We start from the raw sequence: 23,963 nt of genomic DNA on the forward strand, positions 1-23,963 counted from the left end.
GAGGTTACAGACCTGTCAACTCAAGCCATGCGATCGCATGGCTTCGAGGTTATATTTTCATGCGGTCGTATGGAGTAGAGTTTCGGGCCAGGAGTTGGGCTGCTACAGTTCTCGGGCCTAGGCTTTTATATATATATATTTTTTTTTTCTGTTTTTAAAATTCTGTTTTATAATTATTTAAATGATTTATATAAAATAAATAAAAACTTAAATTTTAAAAACTAAAATAGAAATAAAAATACTTTATAATTTATGTATTTTAAACAACTCTTAGAAATATATACTTTATTTTTCTTTTTATATTTTTGTATTTTTAATAATTAAAACGTATTTTTACAAAAGAACTTAATAAAAACTTTAGAAAATTTTTTATATAGCGTTGCGCTTTCGGCATTTAGCTTTCCCCGGCAGCGGCGCCAAAAATACTTGATGTTTTGCGAAGGGTATACAAAATAGTATTAATTTTTACAAGGAAATACTATTAAATATGATACAATTTTACACAAGTTATTTATTTATTTATAGAGTGGATATACATAAACCTTGCTACAACACTTATAGGCAGTGTACCTAATCGTACAGTAGTGTAGTTTTTAGTAAGTCCGGTTCGTCCACAAGAACTCGCCAAGTTTAACGCTATATTTTTTAAACTATATTTGTATAAATATAATAATATATATAAGTAGTATTATTATTATAAAAGGGGTTTTTACCGTTTAATGACCGGTTTGTCCACAGGGAACTTTAGTCGCAGTTAAAACCTAATGTAAAATATTAAATATATAAAAGACTTAATTTAAAATGTAAAGTAAATAACAAATATGAAATTGCGATAAATAAAATGACGATAAATAATATTGCGATAATTAAAAAGTACGATAATTAAAAGTGCAATTAAATACGAAATAAAGGAATTATGCTTATTTAAACTTCCGTAATCATGATGTTTGACGTGTTGATTTTAGTTTATTCTCATGGGTTAATTGTCCTTTGTTCTGGATTATTCAATATGTCCGTCTGGTTTTTGTCCATAACAGTCCATCAGTCATAAATATAAAGTGCGAGTGTCCTCGTCAAATTATCCTTATATCCGAAGTCAAATATTCCAACTAATTGGGGACTTAAACTGTAACAAGGTCTTAATACTTTGTTTACAATTACGCCAAGTGTCCTTGTACATAATTTACCCCTGTTTTAATAAGTCCATTGAATATTAATCCATTCCCGTGTCCGGTTAAATGAATGATTATTAGTACTTATAAATATCCTGCCCATCGTGTCTGATCGAGTGTATATGATTATTTATAGGTACGTCCAATTGTAAATATTTATATTAAATTAACAAACTATCATTTAATTAAACAAATATAAAGCCCATTAAAATCCCATAGTCTAATTTCCACAAGTGTCGTTCTTTTGTCCAAACCCCAATTATGATACAAAGCCCAATTACCCAATTTTAATATTTAGCCCAACATCACGATTAGTTCGGCTTAAATAAGCATAATAATAACTTAGCTACGAGTCATTAATTTAAAAATGTTGAACATAACTTACAATGATTAAAAATAGCGTAGCGTTACACGGACAGAATTTCGACTTACACCCTTACAACATTCGCTAACATACCCTTATGATTAGAATTTAAAATTAAAATTAAAATTAATATATATATATATATATATATATATATATATATATATATATATATATATATATATATATATATATATATATATATATATATATATATATACAAGTGAGAGATAGATAAAGAAAAAGATGTGTTGGTTTGCTGAAAACTCGTCGCCTTTTATTGATGTGGCCAACATTTCAGGGCCATGCGATCGCATGGCTTTGATGCCTGATTCCCATGCGATCGCATGGAGGGCAGTTCCAGTTCACACTCATTTATTTTCTTGTTTGCCGATGGTTTATAAATATAATATATATATATATATATATATATATATATATATATATATATATATATATAATTTTTAAGAATTATTTATATATTATATTATATTCATGTACATAGTTGACTTGTAATTTTTAGTTCGTTGCGTCGAGCGTTGAGAGTTGACTCTGGTCCCGGTTCCGGATTTTCGAACGTCCTTGCGTACAATTTAATATCTTGTATTTTTCATTTCGCGTCTTGTACTCTTGTAATTTTGAGACGTTTCTTATCAATAATTGGAACCACTTTGATTGTACTTTGTACTTTTGAGCTTTTTGGTCGTTTGCGTCTTCAATTCGTCAAATCTGTCTTTTGTCTTCACCTTTTATTATTTAAACGAATATCACTTGTAAATAGAACAATTGCAACTAAAAGCTTGTCTTTCTTGAGGGATAATGCTATGAAATATATGTCCATTTTTAGCATTATCATGTTCCTATTGTGAAAATCTCTTATCAGGGTATTGATGATCCTACACAGGGTTTTTTAAACTCTTCAGCAAGAAGAGTGTTTCTTTATAAGACGCCAAATCATGCGTATCAGCTTTTAGAAGATATGTCACAACACACCTTTGAATGGACATCATTAAATAAGAGTGTGATATCGGTTAAAAAGTCACATTTTTATCCCCAATATTAAGCCCTAGAACAATAAAGATTCAAACTTTGTCGGCAAAATTATCGCTTTTTCGGTTGATTTTGTAGATTAAGTAATTACGAAGGCAATGCAAAAAGAATCAAGTAAAATAGAGTTAAAACGAAGATTCTAGAGCGAAAACGGCGAAAGACAAGAAATCAAGTTACGATCCAGTGAAAATCAGCTGACCAGGCAGACCAAACGGCTTACCAAATGGCCTACCAAATGGCCTGCCTGGCTCACAAACGGCCTGCCAAATGGCCAGGATAAATGGCTTGACTTGCCAAACGGCCCCTGCAAACGGCCTGCCAAACGGCTTACCAAACGGCCTGCCAGCCGTTTGCAGGCAAAATCCAAGTCTATTTAAAGGGCTTTCTCCATCTATTTCAACACACACTCAATTTATAATTCACTTTATATTTTCAAGCTTTTAGTTAGTTTTTTAGTAGTAGTTAGCTTAGCTTTTATTTTCCGTAGGATATCCCGACGAGTCCCTGCGATCTCGGGCAGATTTCTTCTGCCTTTTCAGGTTTTTATCCGAAACGCTTATCTTTTGTATTAAACACGTGTTCTTACTTTTTACGTTTAATAATGCGTTCCGATATTACCATGATAGCTTAATTAATCTGTATGTTTCCATGATAGAAGTTTGGGTTAGCGTAATTATGTTAATTTAGTACGTTTACTGCCGTAATACTGAACTAGGAAGTCTGATAGATTTGTATGCTAGCATATTAAGGATTGACCAACCTAGGTTATGATCAAGACTTGTCCACCTATATTAAATTAGCTACTTCATAGGATTAAGACCCCTGGATATACTGTATCTGAAGATTCTATGAACTCGGTATGGCCGGAGTTTCCGAGAGGCATCTAATGCGCTTTTAGGACACGAAACTTAGGAATTGAGACATGAATGACCTAGTATGCCTATTGACTATTTCGAAGAGACTTCTTAGGAGCTGTTAAGATCTAGTTAGTGCCTTCACTGTGTGACCCAAGCCTATTGCATGTTCTTGTTTGATTGTTGCCTTAGGAATAAGTCATATCAACTGTTTAGGTATTTGTTAGGTTTCTATCTGCTTTATCGATCCTTTTAGTCAAATAATATTTTCTAAAAGTTACTTTTAAGTCTTTTTAAAACAGAAAATCAAAAAAAATAAAAAAATGGAACAACAAGATACCCTTGCTTCTATGCATAAGTCAAGCTTAGAGGAAAGAGGAGGACCAATCACCTTAGGAACCGAAGGAATTCCTGAAATCAGTTCACACATGATTAAACTAGTCAGTATGATCTGTAAATTTCAAAGAATACCGACCGACGATCTAAACTTTCACTTAAACAAATTTATCAGTCTGGTTGACTCTTTTAAGAAGGAAGAAAACGAGAAAAACATTTTAAAACTTCATCTTTTCCAATATTCACTTTCTACACACACTTTAACATGGTTTGACGAATTTAACCCGAATTTAATACATTCATGGGAGGAACTAGCCACCAAATTTCTAAACAAATTTTATCTACCCTCCCTACAAACCTGTTTAAGAAATGACATCACAAACTTTTCTCAAAAAGAAAACGAGTCATTGTGTCTAGCATGGAATAGAATAAAGATGATGCTTAAAAGATGTCCGAATTATTTGTTAAGTCAGACAGACATAATCTGTACGCTTTACAATGGTTTGACCAAGGATGATAAGTCTCTCCTAGACATGGCCTCACAAGGCAATTTCATGTCCCGAACAGCAGACGAAGCATGGAATCTCTTGGATACAATAGCTGCACAACAGGAAGACTGGAACAATGAAGCTGCTGAGAAGGATGACGTCTTCGCTCATACAGTAAAAATGCTGGAAACCAGGTTATAAGATCTCACCCTCACTCTTCAAAGTTTACCAATCCCTAGAAACTCCGATGCTACTAGAGCCAATCTAAGGTATCCTTACTCTAGATGGGCACATAAACAGCAAAATAGCTCGGACCATAATGTAATCTTTTCGTTATACAAACCTACTCTCCACTCTAAGGAAATTTTAGTTGAATTTATGAAAAAGAAATACATGATAAACCTTCAAGTCATAGAATGTCAAAATAAGTTCGACACTTTGATAAAGACTTTTGAAGAATTAATCACCAATTTTCATCTTACGCTTAAACGTTTAACCACTAAAGTTGATATAGAATGTAGTGAGTTTGATGCCCTAGTAATCACTAGAGGAGGGAAAGAAACAACTGTCAATATACCCATACAATATTTTTCCGATAAGCAACCTGTGTCAATTAACCCAGTTGTCAATCCACCGGAACCTATCTCTCCTAAGGACACGGAAATTATTCCGCGTGCCCGCATACCTTTCCCAGGTAGGCTTAGGAAGGAAAAACAAGAAGCACAATTCGCTAAGTATTGAGATATTATCAAGAATTTGCATTTGAATGTACGACTAGTAGATGCTTTAGTAGAAATGCCAAACTGCGCTAAATTTTTCAAAGAACTGCTTTCAAACAAAGAGAGATTAAGAGAGATAGTTAGCTTGCCCTTAAATGAATAATGTTCATTTGTGTTACAACATGGAATATCCCCTAAGTTAGTATATACAGGAAGATTTACCGTACCTTGCTACCTGCAAGATGTCCAAATTAGCAATGCATTAGCAGACTTAGGAGCCAGTGTAAACCTAAAACCCTATTCATTATTCAAAAAGCTAGGATTAAATGACTTAAGGCCTACCCGAATGATTATCCAACTCGCGGACAGATCAGTTAAGATTCCTCGAGGAATAGCTGAAGATGTCCAAGTCAGAGTGGATAAGTTCGAATTTCTCGTTGATTTCGTCATTATGGATATTGAGAAAGACACGAAGGTCCCACTCATTCTTGGCAGACCATTCCTGAATACTGCCAAGGCTGTAATTGATGTGAACGAGAAATCATTGAAACTAAGGGTTGGAGGAGAAGAAATCACATTCAATGTTGATTGTCTCATGAACCATCCTCGCGAATAAGATGTGAATCTCTCTGATTCTTTTCAAGAGCTCGTCAATGAATACCTGGAAGAAACCATGGCTATATGTAGTCAAGATCAAATTTCTAAGGATCTGTTCTTTACACCTCCTGAAGGAAATCTCGACACCCATTCCGCCATAAACCTTAGTCAACACAATATCCCCTCTCTGAAAGTAATTTTCTTGGCAAAACTATCCAAATAGCACCGCTAGAACAAGGCATTCCCTACCTCTGTTAAGGAGAAGACCGAATGAAGAAACAGATTTCATTCCGGTATATCAGGAACCCCAGTCAAAAGAGGACTGCGTGGAAATTCCTGAACCAACCTTTGAAACTAAGGAAGACGTTTCTGAAGAGGAAGCATTAAGAAGGACAATTTTCAAAAATGAAGAATAGGTAGCATTAGTAACCGCTACTGATGATTCAGAATTCCAGGAGAAGTATGACACGTTAGACCGAAAGGAGAAAGCTAGGATGAAACCATCTATCGAGGAACCTCCGGAATTGGAATTAAAGAAGTTACCCGATAATCTGGAGTATGCATTCTTAGAAGGAGAATCGCAACTCCCCGTAATCATCTCGAAAGACCTCACGCCACAAGAAAAGGCTAAATTGATTCAAGTTTTGAAATCACATAAGAAGGCAATTGATTGGAGGATCTCCGACATAAAAGGAATCAGCCTCAACTATTGCACCCACAAGATCTTCATGGAAGATGATTTCAAACCATCAGTTCAGAGGCAAAGAAGGGTCAACCCTATGATTCAAGAAGTCATCAAGAAAGAAGTAATCAAACTTCTGGATGCCGGTCTAATCTATCCCATCTCCGATTCACCATGGGTTAGTCCTGTTCAAGTAGTACCCAAAAAGGGAGGGACAACCGTAATTCAAAATGAGAATAATGAGCTCATTCCAACACGGGAGGTCACCGGTTGGAGGGTTTGCATAGATTATCGTAAATTAAACGATGCAACCCGAAAATATTATTTTCCATTGCCTTTCATCGATTAAATGTTGGAATGTCTATCAGGAAATGAGTACTATTATTTCCTCGACAGTTTTTCTGGCTACTTTCAGATTCCCCTCGATCCAAAGGACCAAGAGAAGACAACCTTCACCTGTCCTTATGGAACATTTGCCTATCATCGCATGCCCTTTGGGTTATGCAATGCAACAGCTACATTCCAGCGATGCATGGAAGCAATATTCCACGACATGATTGAACATTGTATGGAAGTCTTCATGGACGACTTCTCAGTCTTTTATAGTACCTTTGATTTGTGCCTTTCTAACCTTGACAAGATGCTCACCCGGTGTGAAGATTCAAATTTAGTCCTGAATTGGGAAAAAGGTCACTTAATGGTTAAAGAAGGGATAGTTTTAGGACATAAGATTTCAAAAACAGGAATAGAAGTTGATAAGGCTAAGATTGAGACCATAACCAAACTTCCAGAACCTACCACAGTAAAAGCGGTAAGGAGTTTTCGTTGACACGCCGGTTTTTACCGACGCTTCATTAAAGATTTCTCAAAGGTCACACGACCTCTCACTCATCTCCTACGAAAGGAAGTTCCGTTTATCTTCGATGAAGAATGTATTAAAGCATTCAACTATCTGAAAGAACAGCTAACACATGCGCCCATCATGATAACTCCTGATTGAAGTTTACCATTCGAAATCATGTGTGATGTGAGTGACTTCAGAGTTGGATCTATACTCAGACAACGGATAGATAAGCACTTTTATCCAATCTATTACGCCGAAAAACCTTAACCGGAGCGCAAGAGAATTACACTACCACAGAAAAGGAGCTGCTAACAGTAGTATTTGCCTTCAACAAATTCCGTTCCTATCTCATCCTGTCCAAAACTACGGTTTATACAGATCATTCAACCCTTAAATATCTATTCACCAAGCAAAACGCTAAACCAAGACTCCTACGATGGATCTTACTCCTTCAGGAATTCGATATTGAAATTAAAGATAAGAAAGGAGCAGAGAACGTTGTAGCAGACTATCTTAGTCGTTTGGGAAACCCAGCGATGGAACAAAATGCTGAACAAGATATCAGAGATAAATTTCCGAAAGAACATCTTATGAGATTAGGACAAGCTCACATAGGATCACAATTCACTGATACTCCTTGGTATGCTAACATGGCCAACTACCTAGATGCCGGAGTAGTACGGAAGGGAATGAGCACATCTCGAAGAAGGAAGTTCTTCAGGAATGCCAATTACTACTACTGGAAAGATCCTTACATGTTTAGAATTTTCCCTGATCAGATAATCAGGAGGTGCGTAGATGAAAAACAAGCAACAGGGATTCTTCACCAATGTCACCATGGACCAACTGGAGGTCATCATGGAGCAAACTTAACTGCAAGAAAAGTCTACGAATCAGGATTTTATTAGCCGTCTATATTCCGAGATGCGCAAGAGCTTGTAAAGCGTTGTGACGTATGCCAAAGGCAAGGTATTATCTCTATGAAGAATGAGATGCCTCGGACTAATATCCAAGCTTGCGAGGTCTTCGATATATGGGGATTAGACTTCATGGGACCATTCCCAAAGTCTAATGGGAAAGAATTTGTCCTCGTAGCAGTAGATTACGTCTCCAGATGGGTTGAAGCCAAAGCATTTCAAACTAATGATGCCAAGGTCATCACCAACTTCCTGAAGAGACTCTTCTGCCTATTTGGAGCTCCCCACGCTATAATAAGTGATAGAGGCACACACTTATGCAATACTCAATTTATGAAGGTGATGCAACAATATAAAGTTATCCACAAAATGTTCATCGCCTATCATCCACAGACTAACGGACAAGCAGAGGTCACCAATAGAGCACTCATGAGAATTCTAGAACGTACCATCGCCCATCATGGAAATAAATGGGCTGACAAACTAGATGATGCTCTGTGGGCATTCCGGACTTCTTACAAGAATCCTCTAGGGACTACACCCTACCGCATGATCTATGAAAAAGCATGTCACCTTCCGCTGGAACTCGAATATAAAGCTCTCTAGGCATTGAAGACCTGCAACCTCGATCCCTCAGTTACCGCTAAGCATCGAAAGATACAGATGAATGAACTCGCTGAATTAAGAGACCAAGCATACAAAACGTCATACATCTACAAGGAACGAATGAAGCTGACACATGATGCAAAATTAATTCCTACAAAGTTCGCTCCTGGAGATAAAGTTCTGCTCTTTAATTCTCAATTCAAGAAGTTCGCTGGAAAATTTAGATCAAGATGGAGTGGGCCATACAAAGTTGTACATGCTTTTCCACACGGAGCCGTGGAACTAGAAGGACCTACTGGCAACTTCAAAGTCAACGGCTACTGGCTAAAGGCTTATCTAGAAGACCATGATAAGGAGGAGCACCTCTTCTCCTTTGATTCATTCTAAAGATCTGGTAAAGAAAAGTTGAGCTGTAATGACTTGATAAACAAAGCGCTCTTGGGAGGCACCCCTTGCTTATCCTTTTTATTTTCTTTATTTTTATTTCAATTATTTTTAGTCTATAAAAATATTATCTTTGTGTACTAACAACTAGGCGCCATACTTGCGCTTAATACTTACAAGTTTGTTGAATGCGTTCAGGCAAAAATGCCAAGTTCAGGAGCTTCAGTTTACATCCCAGTTCGTAGGAGGAGGACTCCTCGAGTTTACTCATCGGGAAGCAGTGCTGATCAGAACAAGCCATCAACCGGGCAATTAGGCCCAAGGCGATTGATATTGGAGAGTGTTGAGGAAGATGTTGGTACAGCACCGCCAGCTCCTCTTGTTCGACGATCTAAACATTTAGATAGGAGACCTGCTGAGTATCAAAGCCACCAGAGACACATGAGCCACAGATGGTGATACACTATGGAGCCACCTTGAATGACCTAGATGTTACATGGGCATTACTCAGATACCAGCAGAGACTTTATCGAGCTCTTAGAGCATACCTTCAGCGCGAGGGGATGCCGCGCAGTACTCTATTTCCATCGTCATTTAGGCTAGCGCGCCATGTTCAGCCGACACGACAAGATACCCCCAGGCGTTCCACACTGGTCTCAGTTCACTCAGTTGTTTCAGCTACCATCCCAGCACATGCTACTCCTATTCCCATCATGCCGCCTGTCTTAGCCGTTTCACCTGCTCCAGTCACCGAGGCAGTCCCGGTCACTGAGCTACCTGAGGGTTGTCACCTAGTCACGATTCCCATATCAGTCGAGCCACCCACGACCCAGGCATTTGAGATTACCGGGAACATCCCTGATGAGGATCCTTTCTCGAGCCTATCACACATGGAGTTGCCATCGGACCTTTGTCTGGATTCACTATTAGGCCCTGAGTTGGATGAAGGGAAACCACTTGAGTATTTGCCGAGACTAGAGGATGATGATGATCCCTTCGGACTTCATGGACACTTCGCAGACACGACTCAGCACATTGACCAGGATAGTATCTCATAGACTACTTTATTTACTTTTAGTTTTTTCTTTTTGAAGCATTGTACTGAAAAAATTATATATAGTGGAAATGACGCCTTTCTCTTTTTATTTTTCATGCAGAAATCTTATCAAAAGAGACTGGTCCTTTCCAGCAATTAGGAGATCGACCGTAAGAAGGTCCAGCATTAGGAAAGTAACATGACCGTAGGGAAGTAATACTTCCTCAAACCTATTTCAATTATTACGCATTAAAATCTCTAAGTGTGGGGTCACCCCGCAACCAACTTGGAAATTTTAGAAGACAATGTCCTTAATTTATAAAGTATTAAAATATTCTTTTTCAGAGAACATTAGGGACAATGTTCTTCTAAGTGTGGGGTATTGGGTAAAGGTTTAAAGGACAAGTAGCCGTAAAATGCCAAGTTTTGAAAAATGCTTTTGTCTAAAAAGTAATTAAGCAATGGATATTGGGTGATTTCGAAAAATTCTTACCTTGTTTTACCCAAAAGATCCATTAAAATTGCTAGAAATCGGTTTTCGGAACATTTATTATAAAGGAACGATTAAGCTGAAACTTATGTTTTGTGTCAAAAGGTTTCTTTTAAGAAAATATGTAAAAGGCTACGCATGATCAAGCACGACCCCAACTCCCAAAAGGTAAGGAATCTTAGACCCAAAGTATCTGTACGACCCATCAAATCTACAGTACTTTGTCATTTCAATTGATGAGCATGCCGGTGTACGGTTCGAGTTAGAACTTGGTTCTTATACATTTCAAGACCAATGGTTAGTAAGCGCCATACGTGGTACAGGTGCGATACTCCTTCCGAAATCATTCTGAATAGAGAAGATAAAAAGCCATCTGTTTCTGTTTCCACTCCTCGCAATTTAAACTGACCAACTTGTGACGACCCTGAAATTTCTCCAAATTTAAATTTAATCTTTATATGATTTCGACACGATAATCAAAGTCTGTAATATTGAGTCTCAAAATTTTTGGAACTATGTTCATATATTCAATTACCCTTCGAATGTGCTCGACGATTCACGAACATTTATGTGTATACAGATATGTATATATAATATATAGTTATATTACTTGAAAGCGTTAACAAAGTATTAAAGTTATGATGCCATACATAAAACTTATTGATTTCAATATCTATTTGATATATTAAACTGCGGAGTTAAAAGATAATATCAAACGATTTAATTAACAGATATTTTGTTAGCACTTATCAATTTCATAATTATTGTGATATTATTATAAGTCTCTGTTGTGAGGTCCACATTTATTGGAGAAATCTTTCCCTTTTAACGGTATTCGGAATAATTGGTAAAGTAATCTACAAGTGAGAACAAAATGTCAAATAACGCTAGTACATACATGAACTCTATCAATTTAAGTTTTAAAGTGTAAACGTTATTTGATATTATATTTTATATTATTTAAAAGATTTAGAATTTATATTTTTATAAACTTTAAATATAATTAGTTTTGAAAAACTATAGATTATATCGTTAAATAAAGATTTCGAGTATATATATATATATTTGTTATACAAATTTCTAAACGATAATATATATATTTTATAAGTGACAAAATATAATATTTATTTAATTATATAACTAACTGATTATATTTATCTTTCTTATAGTAAAGATTTTAAATAATATTATTTAATATATTTTAACAAATATCGAGTAGACGATTTATAGAAGCAAATGACCAAAACACTTAAATGATTAAGTTATACTTCGAGTAATATAGTTTATCAATGATTAAGTCTAATTATAGATAAAGGTACACATCGCAAAACATAAAGTGCAAGATTTTAAAGCGTACGAAATAGCGTTTGAGAAAATGGAACCGGGACTTTAGTCGAGCGACAACGTACAAGTCATTGGAACTAAAATTACAAGTTAACTATGGACATGAATATTATATAATATATTTATAATTATATAAATTAATTATATATATATATATATATATATATATATATATATATATATATATATATATATATATATATATATATATATATATATATATATATATATAATATTAAAAACTGTCGGCAACCCACGAGGGAAATCAGTTGTGAGCTGGAAGTGGAGTGCCGCGATCACAGCCTAGACTCTCTCACTAGCTCCGCGATCGCGGAGTAGATGGGACCAGAATTCGGGTATAAATCAAATTGTGTTCTGCTTGCTCAACTGCATTCTCAATCTCTCAATCTCTCTGATCGATATCATACTCCGTAATATTTATTTAAATTATTATTATTATTAATCTTATTATTATTAGTAGTAGTATTAGTATTATTATTATTATTAGTACTATTATACTTAAAATATTACGACGAGGTCATGAGCAAGTTATTTCAAACGGCTTTTTCGAGTGGGATAGAGCTAAGGAAATTATGCATTATAGCTATAGAGGTTATGGGTATTGTTCGGGGTATAGCTCGTGGGGTCAACCTAGTGTTTATCATTTTCGTTGCGTCTACGTATTTTCCTGCAATATTGAATCACAATATTGATACGTGAGCATTCATATCTTATCTTTTATATATTAATAGTGTATCCCTGACTAGTGCTCGAGTATATATGATTATGCATGTTTGTATGCTTAATTTCGTCATTAAATAGTTTATGATAAATCATGAATTTGATACATATGCTACTGAGATAAGGTATATGATATGCATGTCATTGGAAAGCTGGTGAAAAATTAATAAATTTTCATTTAGAAATTGTGTAGTTTCGATGAACGTATTAAAAGATATGGTCAACTGAATTATCATTAATTCTAAAATTATTATTATTATTATTATTATTATTATTATTATTATTATTATTATTATTATTATTATTATTATTATTATTATTATTATTATTATTATTATTATTATTATTATTATTATTATTATTATTATTATTATTATTATTAGTTTTCTTATTATTATTATTACTATCGTCGTTATTGTTATCGTCAATATTATTATTATCTAATAATTATTAATATTATTATCATTATCAAATTATTAAAATTGTTATTGTTATTATTAATACTATCGTTATTATCACTAAGGTTATTATTATTATTATTATTATCATTATCATTATAATAATTATTAGTATTATCATTAGTATTATTATAATTATTATTAGTAGCATTATCATTGAAACTAATATTAGTATCATCTAATTATTATGATTACTATTATTATCATTATTATGAGTGCGATATAAAAGAGGAATAAAAGCTATTAAACAAATCGATTAGGAAATAATGAGTATAAGTATCATGATGAAATTAAAAATATTGTAAGATATTGATTTAGAGAAAAATATCGTTTTCATTATTTTTATCATTATTATTATTAAAAGTATCATTAATATTAAAACTATCATTTTTATTAAAGTTATCATTTTTAATAGAAATATCATTGTTATTATAAAATAACATTATTATTATCATTTTAGTATTATTATTATTAAAAATTATCATTTTAAATAGAATTATTATTTTTATATAAAATATTATTATTATTACAGATAATATTAAAAAGTATCGTTATTATTAAAATTATCATGATTAGAAATATCATTTTATTATAATTAATATCATCATCAGTAAATAAATATTGTTATTATTATTATTCGTAGAATAATAATAATAATTATTATTATTATTACAAAATAATATAACTTTTACTCATTATTATTATTATCAATATTATTTTATCAAATAAATATGTGATACAAAGATATTTTTACTACACGTAATATAATTACATTAATAATACATACCACTATATTTTTATGATATTGAGTGAACTATATAAATTTTATTACTTGAGATATATAAAAGTATATTTTTTATCATATATAAATTTTAATGTAAATTTCTATTTATTAATAAATGACTTGTATTATTTACTTTAAAAAAATCTGATAAATATATTTAAATATTTAAAATGACTATATTTAAGTTATATAATAAACATGTATAGATTTTAGATGTTATTTTGGGTCAAGTTGACTTTTGTTGACTTTTGTATATCGGTCTCGAGCATTAGGATTTTGATACACTACGACTTGACCTAAATTGTTAGACAGATATTGACCAACATATAAATATATATACTTAATATAGGTTCGTGAATCCGAGGCCAACCCTGCACTTGTTCAGTGCCGTCATATGCATAATTACTACAAAATACAGTATTGTGAGTTTCATTTGCTCCCTTTTTAAATGCTTTTGCAATATATATATTTGGGACTGAGAATACATGCGCTGCTTTTATAAATGTTTGACGAAATAGACACAAATACTTAAAACTACATTCTATGGTTGGATTATTAAACCGAATATCACCCTTTTTAGTCTGGTAATCTAAGAATTATGGAACATAAACCCTAATTGACGCGAATCCTAAAGATAGATCTATTGGGCCTAACAAACCCCATCCGGGTTACAGATGCTTTAGTACTTCGATTTTATCATGTCCGATGAGAGTATCGAAATGATGGGGATATTCTAGATGCATTTTTTTAATGTCGGTTACCAGGTGTTCACCATATGAATGATTTTTATACACAGGTTATGTGTATCATGTTTTTTTACACGGGTTACGTGTGCGGTTAAATATTTGAAATCTTGTGGTCTATTAAAATGATGGAAATGAATGTTTATGATAAACTAATGAACTCACCAACCTTTTGGTTGACACTTTTAAGCATGTTTATTCTCAGGTATGAAAGTAATCTTTCGCTGTGCATTTGCTCACTTTAAAGATATTACTTGGAGTCATTCATGGCATATTTCAAAAGACGTTGCATTCAAATCATTTGAGTCTAAAAAGATTGTTAATAGATGAACGGCAGATTAGTCAATTATATTTAGGAAACATGATAATATCATTGGTATGCATATTTGTAAACTTTCGTTGAAATGAAAGTTTGTCTTTTAAAAAGAATGCGATGTTTGTAAAATGTATCATATAGAGGTCAGTACCTCGCAATGTAATCAACTATTATGAATCGTTTATAATCGATATGAACGGGTCCTTTCAGTTGGTATCAGAGCAGTGGTTTTAGCAAACCAGGTCTTGCATTAATGTGTTTAACTGATAGTTGTTAAGATGCATTAGTGAGTTTGGACTTCGACCGTGTCTGCATGTCAAAAGTTTTGCTTATCATATCATGTCGGAAATTACCTGCTTATCATTCCTAGTCTAGACACGTCTTACTTCATTTATTGCATAGATAGTGTATAGATAAATTCATATCTTAGCGTATCTGTTACTATAAACTTTGCCTGATAGCTTCCGAAAGTTCCTCCGTAATCTACGGGATCTTCTGTACTATATATAGGCATTCTATGTAATTAGAATATCATCCAATATCCGAAAATCATTTTATATCGAAAAATCCTTTATCTAATCGTGTAAGATGAATTCTGCAACCAGTTCAAGTTCCTCGGATTTCGATATGGATTTCCACTCGAGCTCCAAAAGCAGTGTAACCAGAATGGATCAACCAATCAGCCATCATCACTTCTGGATGAATTGGGGATGGTTTCGTAGCATACTTAATCATTGGAGACAAGAAGAAGGTAATCTATTCCATCCACCACATTTTCCTCTTTGCAAAGAACCTGAAGTACTTACCGGTGAACCAGTCCAAAACACCATTTTCTCTCTCATTTCCAGAGTAACTCATCACGATTATATACTATCTCAAATTCTAACTCTTATTCATCCGCTCGTCCAAACCGCCAATCATCTCGGTGTAATAGAAGAAGTCAATGAGCTTCGCGCTCAAGTAGTGGCTTTGGAGAATATGGTGCAAAGATTACAAGCACCAGCAATAAGACCAGTACCACCAACAACATACATATCACAAGCCTCAATACCACAAGCACCAGCAACATCACTGGCATCAACGGTACCACCATCATCAACATCAACAGTACCATTACCACCACCAACAACAACATCCGCATTCCATACCTCAACATCACAATCTGTACCTGCATTAACGTCATACACACCATAGATGCCAAGGAGTACCAACAACAACAAACGATGAATCTTTGATTCATCACTTCATTGAAGAAATATTCCGCAGAGAATATGTAGTTTCTAAAAGTTTTAGAGATTACTTATTCTAGTCCTAACCGTAAATCAGATAAGCGGAATGGATAGAAATGATAGAGGGAAAAATAGAAACCCTGACAAGAATAGTGCGTGATTTACAATCTAGACTTGTTATACAAGCACCACCAGAAGTACCACCATCATCACCATCAGTATCACCAACACTAGCAACACTTGTAACACCAAAGGCTGCACCAGCTCCATAACCACAGACGATATCGACACCACAATCACCAATGGATATATTGAAATAACGAGTTATGGCGTATTAACTCATTATTTCCAAAGAATTTATATATTATATATATAAATTTTGAAAACCATAATATATCTTTTCGTACTAAGCTATTATGTATGAATTGAAAAAGGGTAGATACTACTCGGTTAATTCATATTCATATTACTAATATACTATGATGTGCATCCTTCGTTAACGACTTAACCATCGTTAACTATAATCTTAGTTTAAGTCAATGAATTTCATTTCATAATAAACCAAGTGTATTATTCAATTACATAATTGATTTTACATTTTCATTTTCGATGTACTCAAATTTTTTTTAGAAAACATTATTCGTGCTTTGCAAAATTCACAAAAATTCCACAAACATCCTTCATCGAAGAATGTCAATAAAAAAAATAAATAATGAAGTATTGATTACATTAGTGAAATACTCTGTGAAGATTATGTAATTTCTAGAGTTTTAGAGATTATTCATTTCTAGTTCCAGCCAAAAATCAAATGAGTTTAATTTAATATTAACTCATTAACTATGTATTACATCTGAAGAAAATATACATATATTTTCATAAAGACTGTAATGAAAATTCTCTTGTACAAAATATTACTTGTGAAACTTTTAATGGGTAGGTAATACCCGAGAGATATATAAATTCACAATTAATATTTTACATTTTTGGATTCTAATTCAACAAATCATCAACTATACTCACTACTTTCACAACGTTATACATTCTTTCATAGAAACTAGAACAACCATTTTCATCCAAATTCGATTACATATTCTGATTATGAGAGAACAGAATCCAAGTTGAGATATAACCGATATCATCACTCTTAGATTCCTACATCTTTCAAAGCTATACTTTGACTTCAAAACTGTGCTAAAACATCACTTCTATTCAAACCCTTCATGATTCTTGAAAACCCCTTAATTAAGAAACAACCGAGAGGATGATGCAACCACACGTTATCTACGAAAAGAAGAGCTTATGCGTATAGTCATGCACCTAGAAAACTCCCGGAACCTAAGTAGAAGTTTAACACAAATCTATGATCCATTGGCATTGTTATTACCGAAAATAACTTTACAATCCCTCTCCAAGGTAGCCAAATTTTGTCACACCTCCAGCAAATTAACTTCGACCTTTCATTCGGATTAGCCTTACTATAACCTTGATATATACATTGCCCTGTATGTCATTGTTACCAAGGAATCTTTTACATTCCACCATATTAACAATAAACGTACCAACAACTTCATTACCCTTTGACTGAATCCTCTCCGAAAAGTCACTATATTTATTCATTGAAAACTTATCATGTGCTCATTCGCATTTTGTAACAATAATTGCCATACCAAATACCAGGAATCATCAATCACTATTTCGAATCTCGCAGCGTTTCTACAACAACCGTAATATGTATACATATAACATATATCTCCTAGAATTATAATCTTTAATCCTGAAATTCCGAAAAGAACCCAGTCTACAAATCAATACTCTGAATTTTGGAAAAGCTTAATGAAGCAGCAAAAACAGTAGACAACCTTAACATCCAAAAGTTTAATGATAAAGAATAGTGGGTTGGGAAAGCTCAGAAAAGTTGGAATTGGAAAACGGATTGAGCAAATCATGAAGGAGGCTGTGGAAAAATCACAAAGACTAAACATGCCTTCAAAGAATCCAAATGATTCAATATATGCTGAAGTCATTAACGAATACTTTGCTCCTGACTCTAAACCTTTACGGACAAATCTTCTTCATCATCCTTCGATATTAGAAATTCTAAGATATCGTATCTTTCATTATAAATATCCTCGATATTTCTGAAGATATTTTCATACCTATTCTTATCTGAAATCATTTATCTCTTCGCATTATCTGTATTAAATCATAAAGGAAGCTATTTTAGTTTCTAAATTCTGAAAAATTCGAATTTAAAATAGAAATGTTTTTGAAGTAGTGTTGGGAATTGAAGCATGAGTTAGTGTAATATAATGACACTTGATCAACATGATTATATTATAGTAAGTCATGCTGAGTTTCTAATGGAACGTGATGATTCACAGACCATAACGTCATCATGTGCTATGTTACACGACTCTTACATTCTACTTAATCTCCAAACATATCGAGAATGTAACGACCCAACTTCGTTTTACCAAAAACGCGACTTAATTTTTTTTTTAAAACAGACCATCTGGACGGCGTCCAGAACTCTGGACAGCGTCCAGTTATAAAGACCAGGACGGCGTCTAAGGGTTTAGGACGGCGTCCAATTAAACTAAAGTTGACTGTGACAGAAAAATCCCAACCCACGTTATACTGGACGTCGTCCAACCAATCTGGATGGCGTCCAGGATACCTGATCAGTACTGATAATGCTAAAAACGAACATATATTTCATAGCATTATCCCTCAAGAAAGACAAGCTTTTAGTTGCAATTATTCTATTTACAAGTGATATTCGTTTAAATAATAAAAGGTGAAGACAAAAGACAGATTCGACGATTTGAAGATGCAAACGACCAAAAAGCTAAAAAGTACAAAGTACAATCAAAGTGGTTCAAATTATTGATGAGAAATGTTTCAAAATTACAAGAGTACAAGACGCAAAACACAAAGTACAAGATATTAAATAGTACGCAAGGACGTTCGAAAATCCGGAACCGAGACATGAACCAACTTTCAGTGCGCGACGCAACGGACAAAAAATTACAAGTCAACTATGAATAAGAATAAAATATAATATATAATTAATTATATATATTATTATATAATATAATTTTACGCAGCCCACGTTTTGGATCTAATATGTGAGCTGGTTTCCCGACATCCGCACTCGCGGTACTTTTGTGAAGAATACATCCGCACTCGCGGAGCTCTACAGTACAACGTGGGCCTATAAAAGCCATCGAATTTTGCACGAATTTTACACACCTTTTTCTAATTCATTCTCTCTATCTCACGTATATATATATATATATATATATATATATATATATATATATATATATATATATATATATATATATATATATATTAATTTTAATTTTAAATTCTAAATAATAAGGGTATGTTAGCGAATGTTGTAAGGGTGTAAGTCGAAATTCTGTCCGTGTAACGCTACGCTATTATTAATCATTGTAAGTTATGTTCAACATTTTTAAATTAATGTCTCGTAGCTAAGTTATTATTATGCTTATTTAAGCCAATGTAATCATGATGTTGGGCTAAAATATTAAAATTGGGTAATTGGGCTTTGTACTATAATTGGGGTTTGGACAAAAGAACGACACTTGTGGAAATTAGACTATGGGCTATTAATGGGCTTTATATTTGTTTAATTAAATGATAGTTTGTTAATTTAATATAAAGACTTACAATTGGACGTACCTATAAATAACCATATACACTCGATCGGACACGATGAGCGGGATATTTATAAGTACTAATAATCGTTCATTTAACCGGACACGGGAATGAATTAATAGTTAATGGACTTATTAAAATAGGGGTGAATTATATACAAGGACACTTGATGTAATTATAGTTTAAGTCACCATTAGTTGGAATATTTGACTTCGGATATAAGGATAATTTGACGAGGATACTCGCACTTTATATTTATGACTGATGGACTGTTATGGACAAAAACCAGACGGACATATTAAATAATCCAGGACAAAGGACAATTAACCCATGGGAATAAACTAAAATCAACACGTCAAACATCACGATTACGGAAGTTTAAATAAGCATAATTCATTTATTTCATATTTAATTGCACTTTTAATTATCGCACTTTAATTTATTGTCATTTTATTTATCGTACTTTTTAATTATCGCAATTTCATTTATCGTCATTTTATTTATCGCACTTTTATTTATCGTAATTTCATTATCGTTATTTACTTTACGCTTTAATTTAAGTTATATTTATTTTTAATATTTTACATTAGGTTTTAACTGCGACTAAAGTTTTAAAATCGACAAACCGGTCATTAAACGGTAAAAACCCCCTTTTATAATAATAATACTACTTATTTATATATATATTTATACAAATATAGTTTTAAAAATATAGCGTTAAACTTGGCTAGATCCCTGTGGAACGAACCGGACTTACTAAAAACTACACTACTGTACGATTAGGTACACTGCCTATAAGTGTTGTAGCAAGGTTTAGGTATATCCACTCTTTAAATAAATAAATAACTTGTGTAAAATTGTATCGTATTTAATAGTATTTTGTAGTAAAAATATAACTATTTCGTATACACCTCTACACCCATCAAGTATTTTTGGCGCCGCTGCCGGGAAATCATAAACGCCGAAAGCGCAACGCTATAAAAAAAAGATTTTTATTAAGTCACGTAATCTATTTCTGTAAAAATATACGTTTTAAATATTAAAAATACAAGAAAAAGAAAAATATATCTATATTTTTAAGTTTAGTTAATTTAAAAATTTTATATATTTTTTTATTGTGAAAAAGTTAAAAAAAAAGTAATAAGTTATATTTATATTTTATATATATTAAAAATAAAAAAAATAAAAAAAATAAAAAAAAACCACTGAACCTGCATAAAAATTGACCTGCACCTCATCTGAATCTGTGGCATCCGTACTCGCGGTACTTTTTGCCAGCTGGGTTCCGCACTCGCGGAGCCCTCTGACAGCTGCAACATCAGATTGCATTAATTACGAAATTAGGGTTAAAATTAATTATTATTAATTAAAATTAGGGTTTTAATTTAATATAATTAGTATAAATTTAGTTTTAATTAATTTTAAGCTTTAATTAGTTTTATTAATATATAAAACTACTATTTTTATAAAATACTTAATATAAAAATAATATTTTTATAAAAATTGTATTTTTACAACTTTAAGTTCTATTTTTAAAATTTCGTACCTTTTTAATCTTTTATTCGTAATATTTATATTTTTCGCTCGTAATTAGTTTTAAGTCATAGTTTTTGCCATAGTTATTTTTAATTTTTTTTTTAGATTTTTAAGCTATACCATAAAATCCCTTAAGTGCTTTTTCTTTAGACTAAGATTTAGGTGCTTTAGAATTTTGCGACGCCGTTTTTCGATTTTATTACCTTTTTAAGTTATTTCCTTTTTGGATATAGAATTTCTTTTAAGCTTTAATACCTTTAGACGCAACTTTTAATTTTTAGTTTTTAGACTTTTAAGTTTCAACGCGCTACGTTCTTTTTATTATTTTTCGACGTTTTTCGACGCACTCTTTTTCTTTCTTATTTTTCGCCGCTCTAGTTTTTAGGACATAGAATTTTCTATTTCTTCTCTAAAATTTATTTAAATTTCAACGAAAAATTATTTTAAGTGGTTAAATTGATAGACATCCAAAATTTTCTGTTTCGTAGTAATAGTTGGATTTGTTAGTGGCTGAGTTGTGAGCTTCCGATTTAAAGGGTTCTGGCTCCCTGTTACATCTTTTGGCTATTCGAAATGTGGGCAAAAGAAGAAAAGTCTATTAATTTGATAAATTATATAATTTTTATCTTTTATAACTAATAGGATATTCAGTGAATGCACCGAGCAAAATGTTCACCACCTTTTATACGTTCACCACCTGTAAGTCGATCAAGACATCTAGCCAATATTGTCGCCGTTGATTTTTTTAGAATCATCATCTAGTCGACCAAGTACTCCAATTCAAATTTCCGATAATCCATTTTTTGAACCCGACCTCACAATTGAGAACCCGAAGGATATTCAGGGACAATTCAGAGATCCTGAACCACTAATCTTTCCTCCGGAACCACCAATCATTCAAACAGAGATTGTCGAGGAACAACCCATTAAATCAGAATCCTCTAGTGATTCAGATTCAACAAATTCAATAATGGAGAATCTGGAACCTCTAAGTATGGAAGACCGAACGAGAGCTAAACGCACTGGTCAAGGTCACGCAATTACTCAACCAGACATTAATGCACCAGATTATGAAATCAAAGGACAAATCCTACATATGGTAACTAATCAATGCCAATTTAATGGTGCACCGAAGGAAGATCCAAATGAACATCTTCGTACCTTTAATAGGATCTGTACTCTATTCAAAATCAGAGAAGTTGAGAATGAATAGATATATCTCATGTTATTTCTCTGGACTTTAAAGGGAGAAGCCAAAGATTGGTTAGAATCGTTACCTGAAGGGGCGATTGATACATGGGATGTTTTAGTTGAAAAATTTCTTAAACAATTCTTTCCGGCATCTAAAGTCGTGAGACTTCAAGGAGAAATTGTTACGTTCACACAAAAGCCAAATGAAACTCTATATGAGGCATGGACAAGATTTGAAAAGTTGTTAAGAGGATGTCCGCAACAGGGTTTAGACACTTGTCAAATAGTACAAATATTCTACCAAGGATGCGACATCACTACAAGAAAAGACATCGATATAGCAGCTGGTGGTTCCATTATGAAGAAAACCGCAACTGACGCTTACAAAATTATTGATAACACTGCTTCCCACTCACATCAGTGGCACCAAGAAAAAGCTATCATTAGATCATCTAAAGCAGCTAGAGCCGATTCTAGCCATGACTTTGATTCCATTTCTGCAAAGATAGATGTTGTTGAGAGACGAATGGAAAAGATGACTAAAGATATCCACTCAATACGAATTAGTTGTGAGCAGTGTGGAGGACCACATTTAACAAAAGATTGTCTCAGTATTGAACCAAAAATGGAACAAAGAGAGAATGTTTCATACATGAACCAAAGGCCTGGAAATAATTATCAGAATAATTATCAACCGCCAAGACTGATCTATAATCAAAACTAGAATTATAATCGAAATGTTCCATACAACAACCAACAAGGTCCTAGTAATCAACAAGTATCCAACAATACTTACAATCAGCAAAGACCTATTTTTCAAAATAAACCACCACAAACCGATGATAAAATGCCAAATTTTGAAGATATGATGTCGAAGCTAGTTGAATCTCAAACTCAATTTTTCACATCTCAGAAACAAACCAATGAACAAAATGCTCAAGCATTTAGAAATCAACAAGCTTCTATCCAAAATCTGGAACAAGAAGTAAGTAACCTAGCAAGGTTGATAGGTGAAAGAAAACCGGGAAGTCTACCTAGCGATACAAATGCTAACCCCCGGAATGAAACATCTTAAGCCATTACCACAAGAAGTGGTATTACACTTAAACCACCTGAAATACCTGTAATCTCTGATGAAGCTATTCCTATTCCACAAGAACCACAACCTGAACAAGATAAGAAAAAAGAACCGATAGTTGAAAAGGTTAATGAAGATAACACAGTTAAGGCTAAACCTTATGTTAAACCATACCAACCACCACCTCCTTACCTGAGTAAAATGAGAAAAGATAGACTTGAAGCCGAGCAATCCAAATTCTTGGATATGTTTAAACAAATAAATTTCAATCTTCCTTTCATTGATGTGATTTCAGGAATGCCTAGATATGCTAAATTCTT

At 33.2% G+C, this 23,963-nt stretch overlaps 1 non-coding gene across 1 annotated transcript; it reads right to left on the bottom strand.

The window, feature by feature from the left end:
- Positions 1-22,728: 22,728 nt before the first annotated feature.
- Positions 22,729-22,835, bottom strand: LOC139856619 (small nucleolar RNA R71). Its single transcript, XR_011762089.1, has one exon. It is a non-coding gene; the product is annotated as a small nucleolar RNA R71 (small nucleolar RNA).
- Positions 22,836-23,963: the final 1,128 nt, after the last annotated feature.

This window comes from Rutidosis leptorrhynchoides, chromosome 6, assembly GCF_046630445.1.
Source record: "Rutidosis leptorrhynchoides isolate AG116_Rl617_1_P2 chromosome 6, CSIRO_AGI_Rlap_v1, whole genome shotgun sequence".
Taxonomy (NCBI): domain Eukaryota; kingdom Viridiplantae; phylum Streptophyta; class Magnoliopsida; order Asterales; family Asteraceae; genus Rutidosis; species Rutidosis leptorrhynchoides.